Source organism: Mus caroli, unplaced genomic scaffold (assembly GCF_900094665.2).
Source record: "Mus caroli unplaced genomic scaffold, CAROLI_EIJ_v1.1 scaffold_9447_1, whole genome shotgun sequence".
NCBI classification, from domain to species: Eukaryota; Metazoa; Chordata; class Mammalia; order Rodentia; family Muridae; genus Mus; species Mus caroli.
The window spans coordinates 18,207-45,832 of NW_018391071.1; the positions used below are offsets into that span (position 1 = coordinate 18,207).

A 27,626-nucleotide genomic window follows, 5' to 3' on the forward strand; every position below is an offset into this window, starting at 1 on the left:
CAGCCAAGAGGAGCTTTTCCAGATTCAAGAAGGTGTTTCTTACTCGCAGCTGGCCTCCCCCGGAAATCTGAACTGATCTCATGTAAAGTATTTCCAACTGAGGAGGATTCCATGTCCACTCAGTGGCCAAAGGAACTGTCTCACGTGACCAAATGCCTGGTGCGAGTCAGCATTTGTGCTTTATTGTGTTGTGTATCATTGGAGATCATCGCCATGTTTTACTTTGAAAGCCTTTTGAAGAGGAGAGAGCCGAGAACCATGAAGTCCTAGCCAGACTCTGCCACAGGGTTAGACCCTGGAGTCCAGCACCTCGTCTGCCTCGACCTCTGTCTACTCATGAAATGAGGAATGGAAAACGTGATCTTTGAGGCTCTCTCCAACTCTATTTGAACTAGCAGATTCTATTCAAACTAGCAGAGTGTATTGTGATTGCATAGTGAGAATTTATGACAGATTATTTTTTAGCTATTTTTTGTCATGTGTGAATCTTGAGTAATACTAATCATATAAGGTGAGAGTTATCTTACATATTACTTTCAGAAAAGAGTGGGGTTCCAGTCTTTTATATTCATACTGCACTTTGTTCTTTCAAGGAAATCAGTGTCTTTTATACTGTTCAAGTTTGGAGTTCTGAACACACAGGAATGCCTATGGAGTGACTCTACTGTCCTTTTTCTTTTGACATTAAGTGCCTTTGGCTCAAAGGGACAGTTTGAAGCTTTGTTTCCTCTTTGCCCCCCAAGCCTTCAAAAAATGTGAAATGTGTACTAATTAGGGAAACCATTTAATTATAGGTCTTTGGGTGTTGAGGTTTTGTCAGATGGTATGTATTGTATTGTAATGCTAAATCCTGTACCCAAAGGTCTAGGCCTATGAGTGAATTCTCACATTTACAAGCTTCCGTTGTGCAAATCTTGTTCCTTAATTTAAAACTATCGGTTAAATAAAATTGGCTACAACCAGTTACTGGAGGGATTAGAGGAAGGTGGGTTTTGAGTGTGGTTGGGTATGAAGAGAGAGAGGAGAGATCAAGGAGAGAAAGAGGAAGAAGAGGATAGGAGAAGCTGCCATGAAGAAGATGGACCATAAGCCTTTGGCCAGGAGAAACTCCAAGTATCTGGGAACACCACCATGAGGCAACAAGGCCAGCAGTTAGAAAACTAGATTAGGGGTTACCCCCCAGTAATTGTCAAAGCCAAATAAACTAACAACAAAAACAACAACAACAAAGAGTTGATAAGGTCATGGAGTCTCTTCACAGCAATAGAATAGTGACTAAAACAAGGCCTGACAAGTTGTTAGAACTATGTAAAATCTCTTTCCATAAGTCAAGTTCTTCCTCCAGCTGGGTCATCTTCCTTTTCCAAGAATAAAATTTCTGGCAAAATTCCCCCTTCTGAAGGGGGAGATCATTGTTTCAACAGTATTAAGTTAGGTTGAGAAACATCAACTTTTCTTTAGAATAGTAACAGAGTCCTAGAAATAGAAGGCCACCAGACCTTAGCCCAACTGACTCCATGTTGGAAGTACCCTTCAGCACGCAAAACTGCACAAATACAGTACCACCTGCCAAAAACAAAACAAAGGCCTAATCCATCCAAGTTCATTGTTCTGGGAAAGTCGCTTAAGTGTACTAACCTTGCTTTTTGTCTTCTGTGGTTCTGCTTCTGGTTAACTGTTCTTGTTAACTGAAGTCTGTCACCACAGATCACTGTTTTTATGCTTAAAAGCTCATCTTGAGAAAAGCTCAGTGTTACACAGGGATCCCAAATACACCCTGCAGTCACCAGGCTGCAAATAAAGACATTTATTGGCTTAAACCCATGTCTGAACAGTCTTTTCTGGTGCATGCCCCACAATGTTTCTAGAGGTTCCACTGGGATTCCAGAGACCAGACATCAAGAAACCAGGGATCTCAGAGATGGGTAGACTAAGGAATTCCTGGAGGTGCATAGTCTGAGTTGTTCTATGTCCCCAGGGCTCCCTTTGAACAATCACTGCCTGATGCATCAGAAGGGTCTGACACCTCCACCCCCAAAAGAAAAAAAAAATACTTCGGTTGGACACACATAGGAGAGGTGAGACATGGCTGCTGATTCAATATCCAGGATCCATGTAAGATATAATGTTGGGAACCAAAAATCCAAAATCCTTATTTCAACTACACAAAACAAACTGACTAGTTCAGAAAACCACCACACACTTGGGAGCTGACTGCAATTGTGAAAGTTCATCTTTGTAAGTAATTTAAACAGATGACAAAAATTTATTGTACTTAGCCTGCAATTGTTCAATCAGGCCTGCAGAACAGACTTGGTAGCTGAACTGTGACCTTAGGCCAGAATGTAACAGTATTGCCTTAGGGCTTCTATTGCTGAGGAGAGACATCATGACCAAGGCAATTCTCATTAGGTACCAAAGCAAGACAGAAAACCACCTGGGCAAACTTCAAACTCCACATTTTCACATCTGGAGTCAAAGTGCTCTTCAGATATCTGACTCTTTTTATTCAAGTTGACTGCTGTTGGCAGATCCAGCATTCAACAGCAAAAATCTCTTGGGCTGGTTCCATGTCCTATTAGCTGCTTTGCTTGACAGGTATCCCATAGCTCTGATATATCCCTAAAATCTTCAGGTATCCAAGGCAACTTCAACTTTACAGATTCTTTTTCCAATGTCTGGGCTCCTCCAAAGGGTAACATCTCCAGCTCTGCCCTCTGTAGCATTCCGGTTGACTCCTTTCCACTGCTGCTGTTGTTATTGGTAGTCATACCATGGTACTGTTTTCACCAACACACTGTGATATTCTACTACAACTAGGCTTCACCAAAAGAGTCTGATAGGCTCCCTTCATGGTGCCAAATCTCAACTTCTTTACACTACCCCTCCAGTCCTGGGCTGTCAACTGCAACTGTGACTGCACTTTCACCAATGGCCTTCTCTGGCCTCTCACAGTGTCAATCCAGAGTTGCTCTCCATGACTCCTTCATGCCTTCAAAACAAGTACCACCTAAGTGGTTCTCACAAATTACCAAGTTCAGCTGAAGCATGAGGTACAACCTTGGCTATCTCTGGAACAAAACTTCTTTGTGTTCTCAGAAAATACGTCCCAGAAGATTTGATCTCAGTGATGTTGGTCTCTTCATAATCACTGCTAATTTCTTAGATCCAACTAACCAGCATCGATTGATTTTTCTTAGTAGTCCCTTCTATTCTTGACTTTAAAGTCAGAGACACATGAGGAAATCTGCTGAGTTCTGCTGTTTGCTGGAGCTGGAGCATGGTCCCCCTTCTATTACATTACCACCAGCTTTCTGTTTTCAAACTCTTTCGCTGCTTAAGCTTAGCTGTCCTGGAATTTTCTCTGTACATTGACCTTGAACTCAGAGATCTGTGTGCCTGTCTCCTGAATGCTGGGATTAAAGGCATGTACCAACACACATGGACTTAAGCTTTTCTTTACCTGGAGCTTGCTCTGTACAAGCCTGGCCTTGAACTCAAGAGATCTGCTTATCTCTGTCTCCTGTGATTAAAGGCATGTGCCACCATGCCTGAACCTAAGCTTTTTGTGGCCACTAGTCCTCAAGATCCAGAACAAAAACTTGTGTTTTTCAGCCTCAAAATCTGGATCACAAGTGCACACTCCTTCTCTGGATTGTAGTTTATTCCAGATTAAAAGTCAAAATGAAAACAATAATCACCTAATGACAACCAACATGACATAACTCTTTTAACTGCAAACATAAACAATAAACAATACAGGGTGGGATCTTGCCCTGAGGTCATCACTTCCTTAATCTGTTTATCTCCTTGAACAAAGGATTCAATTCCATTTCACTTCCTGGTGCTCTTTTATTACATTAAACATGTATTATATATTTTTCCTTTTTAAGCTTGATAAGCTTGATCAGAACACTTTTCATGAGGCTGAATCAGAAAACAAAGTCTCTGCTGGGCTTTTTTCAGACTTACATTGTCAATGCAATTAATATAAATCTCTTTTCCTTAGCCTCAGGTAGATTCTTCAGACAAAGGCAAAAAGCAGCCACATTCTTCACTAAAATATCACAAGAACAGTCTCTAGACCACATACTACAAGTCTTCTCCCCTGAAACCTCTTGGGCTTGGTCTGCATAGTTCAAATCACCCTTAACACCAGTATCTTCCATATTCTTACTAGGATGACCAATTAAGCCACACATAAAGCATTTCACTGCTTTCTAAAGTCCCAACCTCCATATTCTTCCAAACAAATCTGTGGACAGGGATATCACAGAAATACCCCACTCCTGGTATCCACTTCTGTTTTTGTTAGGTTGTCTGTTACTGTGAATAGATTCAATAGCCAATGCAGCACTTTTTGTCACTTTAGGTTTTTATTTTGCATTTCATTTATGATCCACTTTCACATTCTCATAAAGTCACCAATTACAACAGTTACCTGCAGATGTTGCCCATGTGTGAAATGACCCAACATTGGAGCTGATGTGAAAGGTAAAGCAAGTACATGCTTGTAACATTAAACAAAACTGCACAATTTATCATCCATGTCATTCTTCTTAAACCAAAGGCTGGTTGTTAAGAATGGAAACCCTTTTCTTCCTCAGGTGTCACACATTAAACTTACCTAACAAGCTCAGTAAGGCCTCTTCAATAATTAATGGTATATGTATGAAAAACCCTTATGCTCTATATATTTTATTACACGGGGTCCATAAATACTTTTCATGGTTTGGTTGGTTTCAAAGTTCAGAAGGAATGAAGAGCAGTGGCAGAGTGGGGTACACTGAGTCAGGCAAGCATAAGGAAGGCTACTTAGACTTGTTGGGCCCCTGGAGTAGGAGATAATGCAGGACTCTGATTTGAAGTGAAATTCAGAGGCTGTGGATCTCCTGCTGAATGAGGATAGAGACTGCAAGTGTGTATGCATGTGTTAGGAGCTGGGGCCCCTAAGGCAGATGTGGTCACAAGACTCAGCCCCACCTGAAGCAGGGTAGGTGCAGGAGTCAAAGGAATAGGCTTGACCAGCCTCTAGTGCCAAGACCTGTTGCTACAGTGACAGTGTGAGAACAAACCATATGCACAATATATAACAAGTATAACAATTCATTAACATGCAAAATTAAACCTTCCTTTTCCTTGATGGGGAACTATAGAAACAAGTTTGAGCAGGAGGTCAGGCTGTGGGTCCCAGTTATGTCTTCAAGCTGGGCCTAGGTATCCCAGTAAATTCCCCTGATCCTCCTGAAGGTCTGGAAGAACTGGGGAAGAAAACAAGAGCCATTCCCTGAGTCAGGCTTCAGATTCATTGTCTAGAGGGAAGCAGAAGTTCCGTACAGGCCTTGAGTGGCAGTGAAGGCAGAGCTCTGTTTTGGCCCCACAAAAAAAATGACCATCTCTAGGTGACAAAATGCAATCCTTGCTGAATATTATCAGATGAGGAGTACCAGTGCATCTGAACATGTAGGGACAACATAGCAACACTAGTGGCAGCTGTGTAGGTTAATATATTAGGTGAAATGGCTGGGGTCAGCTCTGTGGTATAGGGATGCAGGAATCAGAGCAGCCCACATCAAGTCATAAGGGTCTCTTGTGATCAAGTGTGCTCCTAAGGCAGGGTGGACATTGGTGGGATTTGGTGTCATTATTAGTTTGCTCTTGGCTATCTTGCTGTTGGCTTTGGCAAACTCTAGCCTCAGGGTCTGTGGGTTCTCCAGATCAAAGTGAATACTATTGAATGTGAATTTGGCTACTTCTGCTAATGCTGGGCTGTCAAAGGTCTCAAAACCATGAGGATGTCTCAAGGTGAGCTTGATCAGGGACCCTTCAAATCCCTTGAACTGCCAGAAGAGCAGGAGAGTTCTGTAGGTTTAACATCCACAGGGAGGCCACTGACAGTGTCCACACCTCTTCCTTCAGCAGGTGACTGGGGTTTGTGTTAGTGCCCAAGCCTATTCAATGATTGTCCTGCTTCAGGTGGGGTGTGATGAGCCATGGCACCTGTGGAGAGTGTGGGTTTGTGAGGAGACCAAGTGCTGCTGCATCAGGCTAAGGAGAAAGGAAGGGGGGTCACAGTAAATTTGAAGTATTTGGAAGGAAGGTGGAGAGGCAGGGTACTAGGAACCTAAGCAGAGATCCAAGGCAACTCTTATAAGGACAACATTTAATTGGGGCTGGCTTACAGGTTCAGAGCTTCAGTCAATTATCATCATGGGAGGAGCATGGCAGCATCCAGGCAAGCATGGTGCTGGAGAAGGGACTGAGAATTCCACATCTTGATCCAAAGGCATTCAGGAGAAGACTATCTTCAGGCAACTAGGAGGAGGGTCTCAAAGTTTACATCCACAGTGACACAATTCCTCCAACAAGGCCACACCTCCTAACAGTGCCACTCCCTGGGCCAAGAATATTAAAACCACCACAAGTGATTTTATGATTCCAATCCATAAACATCTATGCCAATTTATCCTACCAATCAGGATTTAGAGATTGGGACTTCCTTAGGATCATGTCTTCATGGTACATTTATCCTGGGTTAGCTTATTCAAATGTAGAAGGACAACTTGTATAGCCTTCATATCACAACTTGTCAGCCTAGATGTCAGTTATCCATGTAAATGTCACTTGCTGTCATGCAGGATGTCAGTTTCTTAGGGAGGTCTTGGGAACTTAAACTTTATTTGACACCTCCCATTCAAAAATACAAGTTTTATTCAAAATGGCTGCACTTTGGTTTCTTCTTACAGTCACTGTATCCTCCTGTCTGTTCAGTAGTATGAATGTTTGGTATATGAATGTTTGTTGGTCACCCCTGGTTATCTTTATAATAATGGTGCTTATGTCTGTTACTTCTTTTTCCCTATATTGACCAGTGTCTTTCTCTGGTGTAATGGTTTGAATATATACAGCCCTCATAAGCTCATAGGGAGTGGTACAGTTAGAAGGTAGGGCCTTGTTGGAGTATATGTGGCTTTGTTGGAGGAGGCGTGCCATTGGGGGTGGCTTTTAAGTTTCACATGCTCAAGCCATCCCAGTGTTACTATCTCTTCCTGTTCTAGAACTCTAAGCTGCTTTTCAGCACCATGGCTACCTACATGCCAACATGTTTCCTGCCATGGTGATAATGGACTAAACATCTGAATGTAGGCCAGCTCCCAATTAAATGTATTCCTTTATAAGAGTTGCCTTGGGAAGGATCTTTACCAATCCTAAATCAGATAGGGGACTAATATCCAATATATATAAAGAACTCAAGAAGGTGGACTCCAGAAAATCAAATATCCCCATTAAAATATTGGGCTCAGAGCTAAACAAATAATTCGCACCTGAGGAATACCAAATGGCTGAGAAGCACCTGAAAAAATGTTCAGCATCCTTATTCATCAGGGAAATGCAAATCAAAACTACCATGAGATTCCACCTCACACCAGTCAGAATGGCTAAGATAAAAAATTCAGGTGACAATGATGTGGAGAAAGAGGAACACTCCTCCATTGTTGGTGGGAATGCAAGCTTGTACAACAACTCTGGAGACCAGTCTGACGGTTCCTCAGAAAATTGGACATAGTACTTCCGATATATCCTGCAATGCTTCTCCTGGACATATATCCAGAAGATATTCCAACTGGTAAAAAGGACACATGCTCCACTATGTTCATAGCAGCCTTATTTATAATAGTTAGTAGCTGGAAAGAACCCAGTTGCCCCTAAACAGAGGAATGGATACAGAAAATGTGGTACATTTACACAATGGAGTACTACTCAGTTATTAAAAAGAATGAATTTATGAAATTCCTAGGCAAATGGATGGACCTGGAGGGCATCATCCTGACTGAGGTAACCCAGTCACCAAAGAACTCACATGATATGTACTCACTGATAAGTGGATATTAGCCCAGAAACTTACAATACCCAAGATAGAAGATACAATTTGCAAAACACATGAAACACAAGAAGAATGAAGACCAAAGTGTGGACACTTTGCCCTTCTTAGAACTGGGAACAAAACACCCATGGAAAGAGTTACAGAGACAATGTTTGGAGCTGAGACGAAAGGATGGCCCAACTAGAGACTGCCATACCCGGGGATCCATCCCATAATCAGCCTCCAAATGCTGACACCATGGTATACACAAACAAGATTTTTGCTGAAAGGACCCTGATATATCTGTCTCTAGTGAGACTATGCTGGGCCCTAGCAAACACAGAAGTGGATGCTCACAATCAGCTATTGGATGGATCACATGGCCCCCAATGGAGGAGCTAGAGAAAGTACCCAAGGAGCTAAAGGGTCTGCAACCCTATAGGTATAACAACAATATGAACTAACCAGTACCCCCAGAGCTTGTGTCTCTAGCTACATATGTATCAGAAGATGGCCTAGTCAGTCATCATTGGGAAGAGAGGCCCCTTGGTCTTGCAAACTTTATATGAATCAATACAGGGGAACTCCAGGGCCTAGAAGTGGGAGTGGGTGGAAAGGGGAGTGGGAGGAAGCATCTGGATGACTTTTGGGATAGCATTTGAAATGTAAATGAAGAAAATACCTAATTAAAAAAATAAATTAAAAAAAAAGAGTTGACTTGGTCATAGTGTCTTTTCATAATGAGAGAAATACAAAGACAGAAGTTCAAACCTGTGACAGCCTGACCATGTGACTTTTTATTGGTAGAATGTGGAGGTTGAGACTTTGGATTAAGAAAGCAGATAAAATATTTAATTTGGGCTTACTAGATCATCCTAGTAGGTACATGGAAGACAGTGGTCCTGCGGGTAATTGGAACTTTGGGGGCCTGGCTCAAGAGTTTTCAGAGGTGAAAAATATTAATATGTGGCCTGTAGCTATTCTTGTGTTATTTTAGCAATGATTGTGGTTGATTTCTTTCCTTGTCTAAGAAAATCTTCTTGAGGCTAAAGTGAAGAGTTATGGATTAACAGATTTGACAGGGGACATTTCCAAACAATCTAGCATTAACTATGTTCTGTGGCTACTAGAGGCCAGTCTTTGCTAGTCATTGTTTATTGTGACTTCATAAAGAGAAGTGCAACAAAGAACATCTGGTGATGTTCCGGTGGCTTCTTGCTGCTTCCACAGACTCAGGCCAACTGACAGAGCTTCACAGTTTCTCCTAAATCTATCATTGTCCTCATGGATTCATGAAAAGTGTTTATGAGTGGATCAAGCTACTGCTGGTAATTTATGTGAATTGAAGTGCTGATATCCTGACACGCAGACTGGATTCTCTCCAAAGAACTATTTCTAAACAGGTCGATATCCTTTTTTGCATTATTAACCTTCCATTACCACTGTGTCTGGTGGGTGATGAACTAGAATGAAAATTAAAGCATTTAAGAACCCTTATTAGAAGTAGGTTTTGAAAAAAAAATTAAAGCCTACACTCCAGTATTTAAAAAAAAATGTATACTTTTAATAATAGGTTTGTCCAAAGTATGTTCTATAGTGAAATAGGGCTTCTCCCTGCTGTAAAATGGACCTTTAATAAAGCTTGGTCCTCTAAAGTCTTTATGGATTCTTCTACAAACTGTTATTCTAAGTTGCCAGTTTTGTTTGCCTAACAAATGGCCCTAAGACCAGCGGGGCCTCCACTGCTTCCCAGGCTCAGAGACCAGCAACTAGTAGAAATCTCTAACCCATTTCATTTTCACTTCACAATCGGCCTTCCAGTTCTCCCTAAAAGGGTATTTTATTGAGAGACCCAGCAACCCTCTTGGTTCAACTCCAGTTTCTCCCTCTTCACATCCAGTGATATTTTCTGTATCAAGTGAGTAGGCAAAGGAATGCTAGAACTAACCTGGAAAGGACCATGCAAGGTGATTCTCTCCACTCCTGTGGTGGTGGAAGTAGTTGGCATTACACCATGGCCCACATACCCAGAGAGTGTAGGCAAAGATGCTGCTACAAAATCAATGATCTCTGGACTATGGACCGACTGAAATGAGAATTCACTGTGCACCCAGGTCCTTTTAATCTCTGCCCCTCTATGTCCTCCTATGTCTTGTGTTTTGTACTATAGGTATGAATATAGGTCAGAACACAACATTCAGTGCTCTCAGGTCTGGACTGGAAACTGAGGGAGACAAATACAAGGCAGGTGTTTTTTACTGTGACTACAAACCAGCAACTTATATATATTTCATATTGATCTTTTCTTAATGCTGCCCACTGTACGTGACAGCTTGTAACGAGAAAAGGGAAGATAAGGGAATTTGTCATTTAAAATAGGAACACAGAGTTTATGACTCTATGCATGTTCTGTATCTGAACCTCTACTTGCCAGAACAAAGGAGTTTCTGTTGAAAAAAAATTGAGGTTATAAAACTGAGGTTTCCTGAAAAATTCCTTTAAAAGATTCTAGCCTTTGGAAAAAAGGAAAAGTCCAGAGAATAAGACTCATTTTCAAAGGAAAGGATTCTGGAGATAACATTAATAATTCCCAGCCATAAATCATCCAGGAATGTTGGTTATGCTTACACACCCAAGACCCATAATACACAGGGATATGAACTAAGAGGATAGTCAGTCCATTGCCTAACCTAACTCACTGAGACTGGGGACCGCCTAAATTAATGTTAGAGGATGTATAAGGGGATAAGGCATGTCTAATATCCAAAAATTGTATAAAATCTAGGAACTTCACTTTAATCTGATGCCTGCTATACTGCCTTATGAGTTAATTCATATAGATAACATCAACAATACTGAGCCCCTAAGAATACTTGGTTGGAGTGTTCTAGTAATGGTTTGACTAAATGTGTCTCTTTTATTCTTTCCAAACTAAGAAGATACATTCAAGAAGAACTAGAGGTATGATTACATTTTTTTCTCAATTAAAATCAGTTAGATTCCCTTGCAGAAATGGTTCTGTAAAATTGGAGATGCTCAGACTTACTTCTTATGAAATAAATAAAATTAGGTCTGGTTATATAAAAAAAATGTTTGTATGATTGACCAGGAGTGATTAAAATAGTCTTGAAACAGTGGGCAAAAATCTCAAAACGAGAAAGAGACAAAAACATAAATCGGATAATTGCTACCAGTCTTTATTCTCTTGGACCCCTGGATAACTGCTCTCAGCACTGACTGAGCCTTTAATTCTCCTTCTGACTGGATTAATAGTGGACAGCCACATATTAAAATATATATCCAATTATGTATCTTTTTAGTAAAATTAATGGTCCTATGACAAATAACATCACTTTAGAGCAGGATGAGTCTATGACTCATTCACTAAGACCAGTAGAAAATGTAACAAAGCTTCAGACTTAGTAGGCCCCAGACCTTAGTAACTGACTTCATGGAAGTACCATTCAGGCTCTAAAACTTAGCACATAGATAGCACCTACCACCAAAATTAAAACAAAGGCCTAATCCATCAAATCCTTCATTCTGAGAACGTTTGTTAATGTAGTAACCTTGCTTTTAGGTTCTAGAGTTGTACTTCTGGCTAACTGTTTTTGTTAAAAGAAGTATGTCAACCCAGGATATGGTTTGTGTGCTTAAAAACTCACTCTGAGAAAGACTCAGGGCTACTCTGGGATCCCAATCACTCACTGTCATTTCCAGCCCCCAAGTATACACTTGTTTTTGGCTTATATCTATGTTTGAGTAGTCTTTCCTGGTGGATAATGAACAACACTTCAATGTCCTTATTTTCAGCCACTTTTTACCTTTATATCCCAGCTTTGCAGTGGAAAGTGTCTATGTCCCATACATAATAAACTGCAAGTAGGAAGCAAAATTAGAACATATTTATTTAGTGTGAGATTGTTGTATGCAGTGCACATGGTCATAGCAGGTGTCAGAACCCTTATAACTGGAGCTATTGACCATTATAAAATGCCATCTGGATATTGAGAAACAAATCTATGTCCTCTGAAAGAACAGCCAGTGTTCTTGATTACTGGGTCTTTTCTCTACCCTGGAGTTATTTTTCATAATCTCTAGGCACTTAGTTACTCTTGGAAGGACTGCCATAAGCAAGCAAGTGCATTACATTGGTTAAAGACAGTGTTTCTTCATGAAACATTGCTGCCAGTGGGCTGGGATTCCAGGAACATGCTACCATGCCAAGCATAACTTTATTTCAGTTTTGACTATGTTTCTCCTTGTCTGTAAAATATTCTCTGAAGACAATGCCAATTAACCATCTGTCTCACAATGCTAGACTATCCCTGGTGAGTCTGATTTGTGCCCATGGTTTTTGTTTTGTTTTGTTTTGTTTTGTTTTGGGGGGGGGTAAATTGAAAGATGTCAATGCTTGCCAAAAAAACTCTTTAGGCCCATTTCAAGCATGTGAGCTATAGAAGTGACTTTCAAGTCAGGCATACCTGAGAAACATTGTTTATCCTGTGAGTAATGTCTTAGCATCTCAAACATGTGCAGTTTCTTTTAACAGAAGATTATCTGTAGACATTTCAGTTGGTAAGATCACATAAAAATATAACTCCTGAGTCACAGACAGTAGTTCCTTATAAAGTTTCATGTTTTGAAAATTGAATAATTACATACAAATTTACAGATACCTAGTACTTTTAGAAGGCTTAGATAGTTTAAATCTCCTCTTATATGTAGAACTAGAAACAATGAGTATAACCCAGAATTATATAAAATCTGCTTCAGATGAAAAATCTATAAACTTTGGTAGACTAGGTTTATTTAGTAGAATCTATTTAGAATGATTGCTTACAAAGTGGTGATTTAAAATACTTCAACCTATATGACCCTTAAATGAAGCTAGACATTGTGGAAAAAAGTTCCTACATAGCCAAATGCCTGAAACAGAAACAGAAGAATACATAAAACAAATTCTCAACGAAAACAAAGTCAAGTTCATCACAAAGAACAATTTCTTTGAGAACACCATGTTGCATTAGACATAAGAATTGGTTTCTTCATGCAAGGCCTCAAGTAAAGCGATTGGGATACTAACCCAGCCACAAAACTTCTAACCTATAGTTTGTCATGCCTGCAGGATGTATTAGGACTGGAAGCAAGCATGATCATCATCAGAGAGGACAGAGAGACTTCATCCAGCAACAGTTGGGAGCAGATGCAGAGTCCCTCATCCAAATATTAGGTAGAGCTTGAGAAGTCCTGGGGAGGAGGGAGAGGAAGGTTTGAAGGAACCAGAGAGGTCAGNGAGACCTCAAGAACAAGTCCCACAGAATCAACTGACCGGGACCCAAGTGAGCTCACAGAGATCAGGCAGCCTGTATGGGGCCACTGCATATATGGTATGGTCTTGTAGGTCAGTGTTTTTGTGGCATTCCTAACAGTGGGATCAAGGTCTGTCTTTGGCTCTTTTGCCTGCCTTTGGGACCCTTTTCTTCCTAGTGGGTCACCTTGTCCAGCCTTGATATAATGGGAGGTGCCTGGACTTAACTGTGGTTTGTTATGCCTTATTAGCTTGATGTCCATGGAAGGCCTGTTCTTTTCTGAGGGGAGATGGATCTGGGGAGATGGGAGGTAGAGGAAAGAAAGATGTCAATGCTTGCCAAAAAAACTCTTTAGGCCCATTTCAAGCATGTGAGCTATAGAAGTGACTTTCAAGTCAGGCATACCTGAGAAACATTGTTTATCCTGTGAGGATAGAGAGGATAGAGAGGATAGAGAGGATAGAGGGGAGGAAGAGAGGGGCAACTGCAGTCAGCATAGAATGTATGATAGACGAAAAGATGAAAGGAACACAACATATGGTTCCTATGTTAAGTTGCTATCTTTACATGAGAGCATTTACAATTTTGAAAGTGATTAATTTATAGTTTTCAAAGTATGGATTTTTATAACTGTGGTGAAGTATCATTTTCCTTTAATTTATATATTTTAGCCATTGTCTAAATTTATACTATAGACAGACTAGATTTAATGAAAATAAATACAGACAGATTTAACTATATCAATTAATTGATAAGCTTTTAATTGTTAGACCACAGGCAGCCATTTGTGATGTGTATGTGTTTCTATAATTTCTAACAGACAAATAGCATATAAAGAAGACAGACCAATTTTTTATAAATCTCCTATATGTATTTCCTATAGAGTTAATGAGTTATATGGTTCAGGACCATCTCAGTGTGGCCTGACTATAAACAACAGTAGTTCAATGTTGAGAGCACTGGAGTCTTTTAGGCCAAAGATTATTAATATACTCAATGAAATTCTTGCAAACTGAATCCAAGAACATATCAACATGATCATTCATCATTATCAAGTAGGATTTATCCCAGGGATGCAGTTATGATTCAATATATGGAAATATGACTTGGAACTCTGGTCCCCGGTAAAGGCATGACACTCTTTTTTTGTTGTTCACAGACAGACCAATGAATTTTATTAATGATTCCCTTCCCAATTGGTTGAAAAATTGCAAAACATAAAACAACAGGTTCCATAAACTACAATGTAACCTAAAGTCTAATGTTGCAACATCTAAATCACACTCAAAAAGAAGGCTCAGAATGGCCCTTTTAGCTCAATTTTCCCTGTACACTAATATTGCAAAAAGGCATGGCACTCTTATCTGAGCCAGATAAGAACAATACATTCTAATGGCTCTTCTCTTAAGATGTCATTGGACAGAAGAGAATTTTTAGTGACTAAGAGTGCTTGCTGTTACTTCAGAGACCCAGATTTTTTTCCCAGCTTCCATATTGTCAGGCTCACAACTTTCTGGACTTCTACTTCCAGGAAACTGATACACACTTCTACACTACACCTGCACTCTTTTTGCCTACTCTGCACCTGTCCACCCTGCAGACACCTAAATTCATGTGCCCATGACATTCTTCTTGCTTCTGCAGGCATGTGAATTCACAGCCCCCCCCCAAATTCCAGTTTAGGCAGGCACCTGAACTCATAATCCCACTACCTTTCCCTCTTAGCCTCCCCCAGCCTTGAAGCAGGTTGATTCAGACCTCTCTGCTACTGAGAATGAGACCACCTGGGGTGGACCCTTCTGACTTAGATGGCTCTATTTTTCTGTCACCTGCTGCTGCTCTTTTCCAAGATACTGCTACCTGCTGAGAGGCTCTGGAGATATTCCAGAGACTTCATCTGGCAGAGGCAGATTGGAGACAGCATTAGGCAGATTGGCCTGCAGGATGTCAACAGGCATCAAGAATGGATTGTCAGGGGATGGGCCTCCCCTGTTTATAAGCACAGACTCTTAGTAAACTTTGGGGGCCTTGAACAGAAACATGTCTTAGCCTCCATTATTTCTCTCACCGTTTACTTCTATACAGCTCTGGCCTCCCACTTAGGAACTCAGTTAGTGTGGCCGCAGGTGGCTACACTCTCTGTTCTAATAATCTGCACTATCATATCCAATATACATCTTGACTACTCAGGAACCTTGTGTGGCCTCTGGAGAAACCTGCACTCACATGTCCACTCCTTTCTCTTGTCTCTGCAGATACCTGCACTTACCTGACCACTGTCATCCTGCCCCTTGGATGAGCATACTCACATGCCCATTGCCTTTGCTGGCCTCAGCATGTACCTACAGCCACATGTACACTGCTCCCTCCACTTCCCTCTACAAGCATCTAAGATCACCTGCAACCCACCCTACTCTACCCCATATAGGCATCTGCAAACAAGGGCCACTTACTCTCTCTGGCTCTGCAGCCACCTATAATCATATTCCATGGGCCCACTCTGCTCTCTACAGGTACTTGAACACACATGGCCAATGCCCTCCTCTGTTCCCTGCAGGCAAGTGTAGTCACATACTTACTATCATGCCCTGTCCTCGGCAGGCACCTGCACTCACAGTGCACTGCCCCGAAATGGCCTCTGCATTCACCCACACTCACCTTCACACTGTATATATTTGGTCTATCCATATACCTCTAATGATATAAACAACTACTACCTGCCCCACACAAGAATCTGCATTCACATGTTTAATGCCCACCTCTGGCTTCCTTGCTAGCTACACTCCCATACTCATTACCCTGCTGGCATCTGATGGCACATGCACTGGTATGTCCACTGCCTTTATGGCATCTGCAGGTACATGCATTCAAATACCCACTGCTCCAGTCTGCTCTCTGATGAATGCTGTACTCAAATGCACACAATGCCCCACTAGCATCAGAAGTCACCTGCAGTCACATGCTCATTGAACTGTGGTATCAACAGTCACACACAGTTCCATGTCCACTGCCTCCCTTTGTCTTTACAGGCACCTGCCCTGTTTTGTCCAATGCCTACCTCTGGTTGCTGAAGGTATCTATACCTACATGTCCATGGACACCCTAAACTCTGTAGGCACCTGCACTAATGTGCCCACTGTTATCTTCCAATTAGAAAAACTTACACATGTGCCCACTGACTTTGTCCCCTGCGTGAACCTACACTCACATACATGCTGACCCAATCTGCCCTCTGTAAGAATCTGCACTTACATAGCCATAGCCTACACAGGCCTCTGTAGATATCATCATTCACAGTCCAACTACATCTATGACCTCAGCAGACACCTGCACTCAAGGACCAATGCCCCCATGTGTCTTGTTCATGCACATGCATTCACATGCTCATTGCCAGCCTGTCCTATGGAGAAGCCTGCACTCACATGCACAGAAGCACCATCTAGTCTCTTTCGGCACCTGCCCTCACATGCCCACTGCTTCTCTTTGGCCAGTACAGTAAGCTATATTTCCATGTCCACTGCCTCTTGCTGGATTCTGAAGGCACCTACAGTCACATGCAATCTACCCTTCTCTACCCCCTTCAGGTAACTACACACAACTGCCGACTGCCTTTTTCTGACCTCTGCAGGAACCCATACTTATAGACATGCTGTAGGTACTTGCAATTCCATGCTCACTGAAGCCATATGGCCCCAGCAGGCAACTGCAAACATGCCCATACCCCCTTTCTTCACTTTGTAGGCAGCTATACTCACAGACTGACCTCCAACCTCTTACCTCTGGAGATACCTACACCCATGGAAACTGCTAGCCTGGGCTCATCATGAACATGGACTCACATGCCAATATCTCCCTGTGACCTCTGCAGACCCCTGTAGTTACATGCATATTAAAACCCTCATCTTTTCTGGGATCTATACCTACCTAGTAACTGAAACCTTGCACTTGCAGTCACTTGGATACACCTTCACCAATGGCCTTCCATGGCCTCTCNCAGTGCTGAACCTCAGCTGCTCTGTGTGACCCCTTCATGCCTCCAAAACCAGTACCACCTGGGTGACCCTTACACATTACCAAGTCCTGCTGCAGCAGGAGTACAACCTTGGCTGTCTCTGGAACACAGCCTCTTTGTACTTTCAGAAAACACTTCCTAGAAGATGTCACCTCAATGATGCTGGTCTCTTCTTTTGTTTTTGTTTTCAAGACAGGGTTTCTCTGTGTAGCCCTGGCCGTCCTGGAACTCACTCGGTAGACCAGGGTGGCCTCGAACTCAGAAATCCACCTGCCTCTGCCTCCTGAGTGCTGGAATTAAAGGCATGCGCCACCATGCCCAGCTACTGGTCTCTTCTTAATCACTGCTAATTTTTTTAGCTCCAGCTAACCAGCATCCATAGTCCCAGTAATGCCAAGTTTTGCCAAGTTCTGGTATCTTCTTAATCACTGCTGATTCTTCAGCCCCAGCTAACCAGAACTACAGAATCTTCACAATCAAAACAGCAATGGCCCTGAAAAGAGTCTAATTTTCTGAAATTTCACAAGCCAGAACTCCATATTCGGCACTGTTCTCAACATTATCTTTCAAGCTCCTATACAATATCTGACAGATCTCTTAACAACGAATGGATCTTGAATCCCAAAGTTCTAAAGTCCTTCCACAGTCCTCCCCAAAANATGGTCAGGTTGTCACAGGAATACCTCACTATGCTGGTACCACTTTGTCTTAGTCAGGGTTTCTATTCCTGCACAAACATCATGACCAAAAGCAAGTTTGGGAGGAAAGGGTTTATTCAGCTTACAATTTCATACTTCTGTTTATCACCAAGGAAGTCAGGACTAGAACTCAAACAGATCAGGAAGCAGGAGCTGCTGCAGAGGCCATGGAGGAATGTTCTTTACTGGCTTGCTTCCCCTGGCTTGCTCAGCCTGCTCTCTTATAGAACCAAGACTACCAGCCCAGAGATGGTCCCACCCACAAGGGGCATTCCCCCCTTGATCACTAATAGAGAAAATGCCTTACAGTTGTATCTCATGGAGGCATTTCCTCAACTGAAGCTCCTTTCTCTGTGATAACTCCAGCTATGTCAAGTTGACACAAAACTAGCCAGTACACATACACAGTGACTACTTGGCTCTGTATGAATCTGAACAAACATGTCCACTGCCAACCTCTGGTCATGGTGCTTCACTATGCTCACAAGGCCACTGCCCTCCTGGTGTCTACTAGCACCTGGCCTCACATGCCCACTGCATTCATGGCATCTTCAGGCATGGACACTTAAATACCTACTACTTAACTTAGCCCTCGGAAGTGTCCTGCACTCAAATGCCCACTTCCCTTCCCTTGCTTCTGTAGGAAACTGAATTAACAGGCCAAACTCCCCCTTCTGACCTTTGGAGACATATACACTCATGGGTAAACTGCAATCCTGTCTTCAGCAGGAGCAAGAACTCACAAGCTGACTTCTCTGTTCTCTGCAGGTATTTACATGCCCATGTCCAGTCATACCTGCTCTCTGCAGGCACCTGGACTCCAGGTCCACTTGCCTTCTCTTTCCTCTGCATGCACCTGCAGTCACATACCTACAGCTCTTCCCTGGATTGTACAGGCAACTACATGCCTATGCACACTGCCCTTTGCTGGTCTCTGCAGCACTTGCATTCACATACTCAGTTCCCTCTGACCTCTGCATGTCCCTGTATGAACTCTCCCACTGCATCTCTCTGTACTCTAGAGATACCTGTACTCACAAACCAATGACTACCTGGCCCGTAAAGGAATCTGCAGTAACATGTCAACAACTCAGCTCAAGAATTGATATGAGACTGCAGTCCCATGTGCATAGCATCCATTTCTCTCTACCGGCACCCGCACTCACATGGCCAATGCCACCTATGTCCTCTGTCAGCAGGCATCTTATCTCACATGTCTATTGAACACTGGGCCGTCTGCAACTGTAGCCACTTACTCACCACCATGAAACTGCAGACACATACACTCAGAGTTCCAAGCTGAACTCTGCTCTGGGGTTACATGGACTCACAGGCACACTGCCAACTTGTGGCATCAGTAGGTATCAGGACTCACATGCCTACTGTGCCCATTTCTACTCCCCAGGAAAAACACTCACAGGCACATTTCCCACATCTGAACTCTGTAAAATCTGTAACTAAATGTCAAAATATACGATGGTCTCTGTAGGCACCTCCACTCAAACATGCCCACTGATATCAAGCACTCTACAGAAACACATATTGATATGATAACTGTAAAGCTGCACTCTACACAAAACTTCATATGCCCACTTTTATCCTGCATGCTAAAAAAACACACACACTCACATGACCACTGCTATCCTACACTCTACAGAAATACACATTCACATGCCCACTGCCATAGTACACTCTAGAGAAATACATATTCACATAGCCACTGCATTGCTACACTTTATAGAAACACACATTTACATGCCAACTGTCATCCCTGAACTCTACAGAAACACATAATCACATGCCAACTGCCATACTGCACTTTAAAAATAACATATTCACATGCACACTACATACTGCATTTTACATAAAAACACATTAACATTACTACATAATAACACATTTTACAGAAACACACATTCCCATCTCCACTGCCCTCCTGTACTCTACAGAAACACACATTCCCAGGTCTTCTGCCAGAAACACAAACGCACATGCCAACTGATAACCTGCACTCTACATAAACACAAAAACACATGCCTACTGCTATCCGGCACTCAACAGAAACACATATTCACATGCCCACTATCATCTTACACTCTCTAGAGAAAAACACTCACATACCCACTGCATACTACCATCTGCAGAAACACACACTCCCACAACCCCTGCTATTCTTCACATTAAAGAAAGACACATTCACATGCCCAATGCATACTACACTCAACAGAAACACACATTCATATTCTAACTGCCATGCTGTATCCTAAGGAAAAAGATATTTAAATGCCCACTGTCAGCCCTGCACTCTACATAAACAAATACATGCCCACTGGAATTAAACACTCCACAGGAAAACATGTTCAAATGCCCTCTGCTAGTCTGCACTCTACAGAAACACAAACCCACATGAGAGATACTAAACCTACACTCTACAGAAACACACATTCACATGACCACTTCTTTACTCAACAGAAACATACATATTCCCACTGCCACCCTTCACTCTAAGAAACCACAAATTTACATGTCCACTGCCATCCCTGCACTCTACAGAAGTACATATTCACATGTCCACTGCTATCCTGCACTCCACAGAAACACACATTCACATGGCCACTGCTTCCTACACTCTACAAAACACACATTCTCATGCCCCAGCCATATTGCACACTACACAAATACACATTCTCATGCCCACTACATAGTGTACTTTACAGAAACACACGTTCTCATGCCCACAATATACTACATTGTATGGAAACACATATTTACATGCCGAGTGCCAACACTTCACTCTAAAGAAACACACATTCACATGACAACTTCTACCCTCCACTATACAGAAACATGCACTTATATGTCCACTCAAGTCTACACACTACAGAAACACAGATTCACATATCTATGGCATACTGCACTTTATAGAAACACACATTAACAAGCCAACTGCATACTGCACTCCACAGATGCACACATTCCCATGACCACAGCTATCCTGCATTGTACAGAAACACACATTCACAAGCTCACTGCCATATCTGCAGTCATCAGAAAAGCACATTCACATGCTTACTGCTTTACATACAGAAACACATATTCAAATGCCCACTGCCATCACTGCACTCTATAGTAACACACATTCACATGCCCACCTCTGTCCCTGTCTATACAAAAAACCACATTCACATTCCAAGTGCATACTACACTCTACAGAAACACATATTCACATGGGCACTGTGCTTCTGCACTGTAAAGAAACACAATCACAGGGCCACTGAAATCACTGCACTCTACAGTAACACACATTCACAGGGCTATTGCTACAGTACACTCTGCAGGAACACAGATTCCAATACCTACTGCTGTCCTCCAGTCTACAGAAACAATCACTTACATGCCCATTACCATCACTGAATTAAAAACACACACACACACACTGTGATGGTTTGTATATCCTTGGACTAGGGAGTGACAACATCTGAAGGTGTGGCCTTGTTGGAATGGGGGTGACCTGGTTGGAATGGGTGTGTCACTGTGGGTGTGGGTATAAGATCCTCACCCTAGTTTCCTGGAAGTCAGTCTTCCACTAGCAGCCTTTGGATGAAGGCATAGAACTCTCAGCTCCTCCTGTGCCATGCCTGCCTGGATACTGCCATGTTCTCACCTTGATGATAATGGACTGAACCTCTGAACCTGTAAGCCAGCCCCAATTAAATGTTGTTTTTTATAAGACCTGCATTGGTCATGGTGTCTGTTCACAACAGTAAAACCCTAACTAAGACACACACACACACACACGCACACATTTGCATTCCCAATGCTATGCTGCACTCTAGAGAAGCACACATTCACATAGACACTGTGCTCTTGCACTCTACAGAAACACAGGCACTTACCCCTTGCTATCACTGCACTCTAGAGGAAAACACATGCACAGGCCTATTGTTATACTACACGCTATAGGAACACAAATTCCAATGCCCACTGCTGCCCTACACTCATATTCCCAATGTTTTCTATCTCTCTACAGAAACGCACATTCACATGTACAGTATATACTGCACTGTACAGAAACAAATGATCACTTACACAATATGTAATGCACTCTATAAAAACACACATTCAAATGCCCACTGCTATCTTACACTCTAAGAAACACATGACCCATGCCCACTGCCATCAATGTACTCTATAGAAACACAGTCTCATCTAAAGTGCCATCACTGCACTCTACAGAAACACTCATTCATATTACCACTGTAAACAGCACTGCATAGAAACACACATTGCCATGCCCACCTCTTACAGTACTCTACAGAAATACACATTCCCATGGCCACTGCTTTCATACACTATACAGAAATACATATTTTACCATGCCCACTTCCATATTTAAACTCTACAGAAACACATTCACATGCCCACTGCTATCGTACACTCTAGAGAAACACATGAGCCCATGCCCACGTCATCACTGCACTCTACAGAAACACTCATTCACATGCCTGTTTACATAAATGTGCTAAAAAGAAGCACACATTCACGTACCCACTGTCAAAAGTGCACTCCTCAGAAACACACACTCACAGGCACAATGCATACTGCACTTTACAGAAACACACATTCACATGCCCACTGTAATCACTGTACTCCACAGAAACACATATTTACATGCACACTGCCATCTGGCACTGTACAGAAACACAATTCACATGCCCATTGTTATCCTGATCTCTACAGAAAGATACATTCACATGCCCACACTATACTGCTCTGTACAGAAACACATCGCCACATGCCCAATATGTACTGCACTCTACAGAAACACACATTCACATGTTCACTGCTATCCTGCATTCTACAGAAGCACTCATTTACATGCCCACTGCATACTGCACTCTACAGAAATGTTCATTCACATGCCTATTGCCATCAATGCACTCTACAGCAATACACATTCACAGGACCACTGCATACTTCATTCTACAGGTACACACATTCCAATGCTCACTGCTGACCTGCTCTCTATAAACACACTGCTGTTTCCCACCCTACAGAAACAAAAATTAACATTCGCACTCTATACTGCACTCTAGAGAAAGACATGGTCACATGCCCAATATGTACTGCACTCTATAGAAAGACACATTCACATGTCAACTGCTATCCTGCACTCTACAGAAGCACATATTCACATGCCAACTGCATTCTACAGAAATATACTTGTATATGCCAACCATTATCCAATACTGTACAGAAACACACACTCACATGCCCACAGACATCACTGCATTCTACAGACACACACATTCGCATACCTACTCCTATCTTACACTCTACAAACACACATTGCCATGCACACTGATGTCCTGAACTCTACACAAACACACATTCACATATCCACTGCATACTGCATGGCATAGAAACACACATTCACATGCCACTGCCATCAATGCCCTCAAAAGAATCACACATTACCATGCCCACTGCCATCACTGCACTCTATTGTAACACAGATTCACATGCCCATCTGTTCCTACAGAAAAACACATTCACATTGCCACTGTGGTCCTGCACTTCACAGACACAAAATCATATGTCCATTGCTATCACTGCACTCTATAGTAACACAAAATCATATACCTATTGCTATACTACTCTACATAAACACACATTCAATTGCCCACTGATGTCCTATACTTTACAGAAATACACATTCATATTCTCACTACCTACAGCACTCTACACAAACACAGTTCACATGTCCATTACATAGTGCACTCTAGAGAAATATCCATTCAAATGCTCACTGCCATCACAGCATTATACAGAAACACACATTCACATCTCCACAAGTGTCCTTCATTCTACACAAAAACTAATTCACAAGCCCACTGCCATCACTGCACTCTACAGAAACACATATTCACATGCCCACTGTTATCTTTCACTCTACAGAAATACACTTTCCCATGCTCACTGAACTCATGAACTCTACAGAAACACACATTCATATGTCCATTGCATACTTCACAGTACAGTCACATATATTCACAGGCCTAGTGACACACTGCCCTGTGCAGACATCCACATTCGTATGGCCACTGCCACTCTGCATTATACAGTAACACTCACAAGTCCACTGTTATCCTGCACCCTTCAGAAATACCCATTCCCATGTCCACTGCATACTCTACTCTACAGAGACACATATTCACATGCCTTCTGCCAAGAGTGCACTCCTCACAATCACACATTTACAGGCACACTGTATACTGAACTGTACTGAAACACAAATTCACATACCCACTGTTATTCTTCACTCTAAAGAAACACACATTCACATGCCCACTGCAACTGTACTTTATACAAACATACACTGACATACCTACTACATGCTGCACACTACAGAAACACTTATTCACATGTCTGGTGTCATCAATGCACTCAACAGAATCACATGTTTACATGCCCACTGCCATCAATGCCCTCTACAGAAATACACATTCACAGGCCCACCGCATACTTCACTCTACAGATACACACATTCCAATGCCCACTGCCGTCCTGCACTCTACAGACACACATTCCCATTTCCACTAATGTGCTGCACTCTACAGAAATACATATTCACATTCCTACTGCCTACTGCACTCTACACAAACACAGTTCACATGCCCAGTATGTAGTGCACTCTATAGAAATATACATTCAAATGCCAACTGCCATCACCTCATTCTAAAGAAACATATATTCACATGCTCATATTTTTCTTGCACTCTACACACACAAAAAAACATTCACATGCCTACTGCCATCACTGCAGTCTACAGAAGCTCATAATCACATGCTCACTGTTATCTTACAGTCTACAGAAACACATTTTCCCATGTCCACTGCTTCCCTGCATTCTAAAGAAACACACATTCATATGCCCATTGCATACTTCACTCTTCAGAAACATATACATACATGCCTGGTTCCACATTGCCCACTACTGAAATATACATTCATATGGCCACTATTAATCTGCACTCTACAGAAACAAATAGTCTCATGCCCACTGCTATCCTGCATTCTACAGAAACATATGTTCATATGCCCACTGCCTACTGCACTGCACAGAAATAAACATTCACATGTCCACTGCATACTGCACTCTACAGAAACACAGGATCACATGCTCAATAAGTACTGCACTCTACAGAAACACACATTCATATGCCCACTGCTATCCATGACTCTACAGAAACATACATTTACATACCTACTGCCATCACTGCATTCTACAGTAACACCCAATCACATGCCCACATCTGTGCTTCTCTCTACAGAAAAATATATTCACATTCTTACTTCATACTACACTCTACCGTAACACACATTCACATACCCATTGCTATACTACACTCTACAGGAAGACACATTTCAATGCCCACTGCTGTGCTGCATTTTACAGAAACAAATATTCACATTCTCATTGCAATCACTGCATTCTACATAAAAAAAATGGTCCCATTCCTCATGCTATCCTGCACTATACAAAAACACTCTTTCTCATGCCCACTGGTTGCTGCACTCTAAAGATAAAAACATTCACATGTCCACTCTAGAGAGTCACATATTCACATGTAAACTGCTATCCTGCCCTCTTTAGAAAAACACATTTACATGCCCATTGTAAATGCACTTACAGAAATACACATTTACATTCCAACTGCATACTGCACTTTATAGAAACACACATTCACATACATGCTGCCATCATTGCACTCTAAAGAAACAGACATTCCCTGCATTCTACAGAAACACACATTCATATGCCCATTGCATACTTCACTCATCAGAAATTGCATATTACACTCAAGAGAAGCACATGATCAAATTCCCCTTGCCATCCTGCACTCTACCTAAACACATTTTTACACATCAACATCCATCTTACACTCTACAGAAACACAAACTCACATGCCAACTACTATCTTGCACTCGACATTAAAACACATTCACAAAACTACTCCTATCCTACACTCTATAAACACACATTCCCATTTCAGCTGTTATCCTGAACTCCACACAAACACACATCCACATGCCCACTGCTCTTCAGCTCTATTCAGAAACACACATTCTCATGCCGACTGCCTTCACCACACTCTTCAGAGACACACATTCACAGGCCCACTGCCACACATCTGCAGAAACACACATTCCAATGCCCAATGCTATCCTACACTCTGCAGAAACACACAAATACATGAACCCTGCCTACTGCTCTCTACATAAATACAAATTCTCATGCCCACTACATACAGCACTCTATAGAAATATACATTCACATGCCTGCTGATATCCTACACTCTACTGACAAACACATTTATATACCCATTATGTAATGCACACTACAGAAATATACATTCACAGGCCCACTGCCAGAGGAATTTCTACAGAAACCCACAGTCACATTCCACTGCCATCACTGCACTCTACAGAAACACACATTTATTTGCCTATTGCTATACTACACTGGAAAGAAACATATATTCTCAGGCCCACTACTATCCTTCACACTACAGAAACACTCATTTACATGCCCACTGCCTTCAGTGCACTCTAGGGAAACACACTTTCATATGCCCACTGCTATTCTTCACTCTACAGAAACACACATTTACAGGCCCAGTGGTATACTATACTATACAATACTATACTATACTATACTATACTATACTATACTATACTATACTATACTATACTATACTATACTCAGACACACATGCCAATGCCCACTGGTATCTTGCACCCAATAAAAACAAACATTCACATGAGCACTGCCATCAATGCACTATAGAGAAACAAACATCCACATGCCCACAGCTGTCCTGACTCTACAGAAACACACACTCACATTCCCACTGCCATACTATATTCTACAGAAACATACATTCCAATATCCACGGCTTTACTGCACTCTAAAGAAACACACAAACTCATGCCCCCTAGCTACTTCACTCTACAGAATCACACATTCAAATGGCTATTTCCATCACTGTACTCTAAAGAAACACACATTCACATACACACAGATGTCCTGCACTCTACAGAAAAACACATTCACATTCCCATTGCATACTATATTCTACAGAAACACACATTTACATGGTGACTGCGCTCCTGCCTTCTAAAGAAACACACATAAACATGCCAAATGCCATGACAGCACTTTATAATAATACACATTTGCAGGCTCACTTCTATACTGTACTCTACAGAACCACACATAGCAATACTGACTACTATCCTGCACTATAGAGAAACACACATTACCATGCCCACTACATAATACACTGTATAGTAACACACCTTCACATGACCACTGCATACTGTACTCTACACATACTCATATGCCCATTGCCATCTTTCACTCTATAGAAACTCACATTCACATGCCCACTGGTATCTTGCACTCTAAAGAAACACACATTCACATTCCCCCTTCATACTGCACAGTGATGGTTCGTATATTCTTGGACCAGGGAATAGCACCATTTGGACGGGTGGCCTTGTTGGAATAGGTGTGACCTGGTTGGAGTAGGAGTGTCACTGTGGGTGTGGGCTTAAGACTCTCCCCCCAGTTGCCTGAAAGTCAGTCTTCCTCTAGCAGCCTTTGGATGAAGATGTAGAACTCTCTGCTCTGCCTGTGCCATGCCTGCCTGGATACTGCCATGATCCCACCTTCA

General features: G+C 42.0%; 1 pseudogene; it reads right to left on the reverse strand.

Annotated features, from left to right (window-relative positions):
• Nucleotides 1-5,398: 5,398 nt before the first annotated feature.
• Nucleotides 5,399-7,116, reverse strand: LOC110288979 (annotated as a pseudogene).
• Nucleotides 7,117-27,626: the final 20,510 nt, after the last annotated feature.